Below are 5,049 nucleotides of genomic sequence, written 5' to 3'. Positions count from 1 at the left end.
TACTTTGTACTATTGTCGCTCAACCCTGACTGAGGGCTTGAGCTCCTAACTCAGCGTTTGTTGCCCCGCCCTGACCTAGGGCCTGGGCTAAACACTCTTGCTTGCTACTCAGCCCTGACTGAGGGCCTGAGCTCCTGACACAGTCTTATTGCCCGCCCTGAGCAGGGCGAGGCTTACCGTGTTCTTCTAGCTACAGCAAGAGCTGCCGAGGGAGACGCACGGCTGGACAAGTTTCCCCAGCGCACCAGTGTGTAGTGAGCCGGTGTGGCTCCCCGCTGCCCCGGAGAGGGTCGAGCCCCGGCAAACTCTTGTACAGTCAGTTACCGCCAGCCAGCCCTGAACTGCTCTTCTACACATGCAAAGTCTCTGCCCACATGGTCCACTATCCATTGCTGCACACAACTGAGCAGAAACAGGGACACCTCTTTGTAGGAGGAAATGACAGAAAGGGGAGATTGGATTTGTTGTTGAGTTGTGTGGGAAGAAGAGGGCAGTCAGTAATGGGTGAGGAAGAGGTGGGGCAGAAATGCCACCTTAGGATTTTGATATATTTATTAATACTTGATGGTATTGTGATTGGATGGTAAAATACCATTCTACAGCTTGCTGTTGCCTAAAACTCAGATAGTGTAGTAGATATATTTACGACTCACTACCTAGCTTTAGATATCTTTATGACTCACTACTTTCAACTTTCAGAGTAGCAGCCGTGTTAGTCTGTATCCGCAAAAAGAACAGGAGTACTTGTGGCACCTTAGAGACTAACAAATTTATTAGAGCATAAGGTTTCGTAAGTGGGTTGTAGCCCACGAAACCTTATGCTCTAATAAATTTGTTACTTTCAACTTGTTTCTTCCCCCCCCCTTATAATAATAATCTCACACTGTCTGTCTCAGCCCTGAATTTATCACCTTGGATAGGATATATTTGAGGCCATCAGCTCTAATGCAGCATCCTAAGAATATTTGAATTGTTGTATGCCATCTCTATATTTACATCATAAAAACCTTTCTCACTTATACCTCTTTCAATATGTATCAAAAGTAATTATTTTTCCCGTGTGTGTGTTGCCAGAGAAATAAAACATGGGAGTTTTTCTGTTCAGCCACACTTGCTTGGCTGACCTTTACTAATTTTTCTTTTGTAGATTTCCAAGTCGTTTTGCATGACATTGAAAATTCATAAGAAAAGATGAAAGCTTTTGTACCCTTTCAGAAGTCAGATGTAACAGTCTCACCACCTGATTTCAGATTTGGGGTTTCTCTGGAACCAACATGACTATTTAATTATTTTCCTTTATTACTGGTGTCAAAGTTCGTTCCCCACTCTGAACTTTAGGGTACAGATGTAGGGACCTGCATGAAAACCTCTAAGCTTCTCTACCAGCTTAGATCTGCTTTTGCTGCCACCACTCCCAATGTGCTAAGTCCCTTCCCTGGGTAGCCTTGAGAGACTCTTCCACCAATTCCCTGGTGAACACTGATCCAAAACCCCTTGGATCTTAAAACAAGGAGGAATTAATCATTCCCGTCCAATTCCTAGTGAGTCCAGATCAATCCCCTTGGATCTTAGAACAAGGAAAAATCAATCTGGTTCTTAAAAAGAAGGCTTTTAATTAAAGAAAGAAAGCTAAACATCATCTCTGTAAAATCAGGATGGAAAATAACTTTACAGGGTAATCAAACTTAAAGAGCCCAGAGGAACCCCCTCTAGCCTTAGGTTCAAAGTTACAGCAAACAGAGATAAACACTCTAGCAAAAGGTACATTTACAAGTTGAGAAAACAAAGATAAAACTAACACGCCTTGCCTGGCTGTTTACTTACAAGTCTGAAATATGAGAGACTTGTTCAGAAAGATTTGGAGAGCATGGATTGATGTCTGGTCCCTCTCAGTCCCAAGAGCGAACACTCACCAAAACAAAGAGCACAAACAAAAGCCTTCCCCCCCCCCAAGATTTTAAAGTATCTTGTCCCCTTATTGGTCCTTTGGGTCCGGTGTCAGCCAAGTTACCTGAGCTTCTTAACCCTTTACAAGTAAAAGGATTTTGGTGTCTCTGGCCAGGAGGGATTATAGCAGGAGTCGGCAACGTTCGCACGCGGCTCGCCAGGGTAAGCACCCTAGCGGGCCGGGCCAGTTTATTTACCCGCTGACGCGGCAGGTTCGGCCGATCGCGGCCCCCACTGGCCGCGGTTCACCGTCCCGGGCCAATGGGGGCGGCGGGAGCGGTGCGGGCGAGGGATGTGCTGGCCGCGGCTTCCCGTCGCCCCCATTGGCCCGGGACGGCAAACCGCGGCCAGTGGGGGCCGCGATCGGCCGAACCTGCTGCGTCAGCGAGTAAATTATCTGGCCCGGCCCGCTAGGGTGCTTACCCTGGCGAGCCGCGTGCGAACGTTGCCGACCCCTGGATTATAGTATGGTACACGGGAGGGCTGTTACCCTTCCCTTTATAGTTATGACAACTGGCATTTATGTTACAGGGTTAATCATATAACAGGGGACAATCAATAAGCCATACACCCGTTGTGGGTATTCTGCATGTCACATCATGTCTGTATTTCAATATCTAGATGAGTACATATGGTGTGCTGGTGGTTGTAACTTTCCACCTCCTCAATTCTGATTTAAGAGAGAACTCTAGTTCAGAGGACTCTAATCATTAGTAAATCAAATTCAATCTCTTTCCAGGAAATGAAATCAAGGCATCATCAGAAAATCCTTGTTTGTAAACACTACATGCTGCCAGTTGTAGGTATAGCAGGGAGCCTAGAGCAAACCTGGCCTGTTCTGAGGCAGAGCCCCTTTAAGAACAGGCCCTTGGGCTTGGTAGAGGGGGTTTTCAGACCCAGCTGGGGTAGGTTGTATGATTGCCTGATGAGCACCTGATTTCCACCAAGGCTGACAGAGCACAGTTGAAGAGGGGAGCTGGAGGAAACAGGCTGACTGCTTATGGAGGATTGGGTAAGAGCTGCCAGGGGCAGGGAGGGTTTAGCAAGGAAGCTCCTGGATCAGAGCTGTTGTTCAGTTGTTGGATGTATGTTGAATCGTTTTGTTTGTGGGGAGGGGTGTTACTGGAAATTCTTGGTGCCACCAATAAGTGATGCCCTGAAGAAAGTGCCTGCAGATCCCAGGGGTGTCACTGGTTCTTTCCTGGGCTGTGGAGGCCAGGCAGCAGTTCACAGTGGGCTTTGCCAGTCAAACCTGTTCTCTGGTAAGTTGCACAAAAATACTTTCCTAATTAGAATTTGGCATGATCTGGCAGCCCTGCCAATTAGTCAGCAGCTAACTGAGTAAGTAAAACATAATCCATAGATGGTGTCATCTATGGATTATGAACTGTTGGCTAGTTTATAGCTAATCCAGATTAGTACAGTACAAAGGTGGTTTTTGATGGGTTCCCTGAAAGATACTTACAATAATTACATTTTAATTAAACTGCCTCAAGGAAGGGTTAACATTTTTACTTAAACATACTAATGCATGGGTTATTTACCTTTGGGTCTCCTCTGAGCACAGGAATCCCATGGCTTTCAACAATGGGGGGGAGGGATAGCTCAATGGTTTGAGCATTGGCCTGCTAAACCCAGGGTTGTGAGTTCAATCCTTGAGGGGGCCACCGAGGGATCTGGGGCAAAATCAGTACTTGGTCCTGCTAGTGAAGGCAGGGGGTTGGACTTGATGACCTTTCAAGGTCCCTTCCAGTTCTAGGAGATAGGATATCTCCATTAATTTATTTATTTTATTATTTGTTTCTAGTAGCACCCACAGTGTGGTAAGTATTTTCCAGATGTATGAGAAGGGACAGTCCTCACCACAAAATGCTCACAAACTAAGCACAGAGAAGGGGAGGTAGGCAAGGGAAAAACAAATTGGCCAGGGATTTACCTACACCCCCCTCCTGAATTTCCCCATTACCCCCCAACTCCAGTGGTCAACTAAACTAGTTTTTAAACATTGTTGCCAATTTAGTCAGTTGAAAATTTGAATTGAAATTGAAACATTAATACACACTTTAAAAGCATATGCAGTGTATGATCAAATACTTGTACCTGAAAAAGCATAATAGGTTTAAGAAGTATGAGCAAAGACTAGCTTCCTCACACAGCTGTTATTTTTTTATGATAATGTCTGCACATTCATTTTCGTGATGTTGGCCAACCTAATAATTTCAAATTCCGTTTTGTAAGCAAGATCTGAATGAGCTCTCCCCCGACAGCTGGGAGGATTGGAGGGCAGGGGAAGGCTTTAGGACCAGACTGTATTTTCATAAACACACCTACTCTGCCTCGGTATCCAGCAAACAGAACTGTGTTGCTAGGGTTGCCAATTTTGATTGGCTGTATTCCTGGAGGTTTCATCTTTAATTCCTGGAGACGCCAGGACACTCCTGAAGGGTTAGCAACCCTATGTGTTGCCCAAATGATCAATTTTCAGGGTCCTTTGGTTCCAGAGGTTTTCATAGTCCTCTCAACCTCCAAGTTTGACTCCTGGTTGCTGCTAGACTTCTAGATAGCAATGGCTGCCAGAAATACCTTTATTAGTCTACGGTGAGCCAAGAGATGTCTCTTCTGTTGGATATAGAACTAACCACAATGACATACATTTGAGATCTCCAGGCTCAACTGTTGTGATGCATTGTACCTATGAATGATCAAAGCAGCCTTTAAAGGAGCTCCAACTGGTTCATCATTGTTCATTGCACATCCTAGGGAACTCAGTTTGATAGGAACACATCAGCCCAATGCATTGGCTCCCTAGCCAATACTAGATTGGATTCAGTGGTCTTATACTGATTTTCAAGGCCTTCAGCAGGAAGGATCCAGTCTCTCTCAAGGACCCTGTAGTGAGTCAGTGTGGCTCCCCGCCGCCCTGGAAGGGGAAGAGCCCATCCGGAGGCCGGAGTGGACGGAGCTAGGGAGTTCTGAGCCCGCCCCTCAGAGTGTCGGGCGGCGACCCGGAAGTATAAAGCCGGGTCCTCAGAACTCAGTCAGCCCCCAGCAGCTGGAGAGACCAGACGTCTCCAGCCTAGCTCGGGGCTGGGAAACCTCCGC

The sequence above is a fragment of the Terrapene carolina genome, unplaced genomic scaffold, assembly GCF_002925995.2.
Source record: "Terrapene carolina triunguis isolate 2854851 unplaced genomic scaffold, T_m_triunguis-2.0 Scaffold706, whole genome shotgun sequence".
NCBI lineage: Eukaryota > Metazoa > Chordata > Testudines > Emydidae > Terrapene > Terrapene triunguis.
This window is presented reverse-complemented; position numbering follows the sequence as displayed.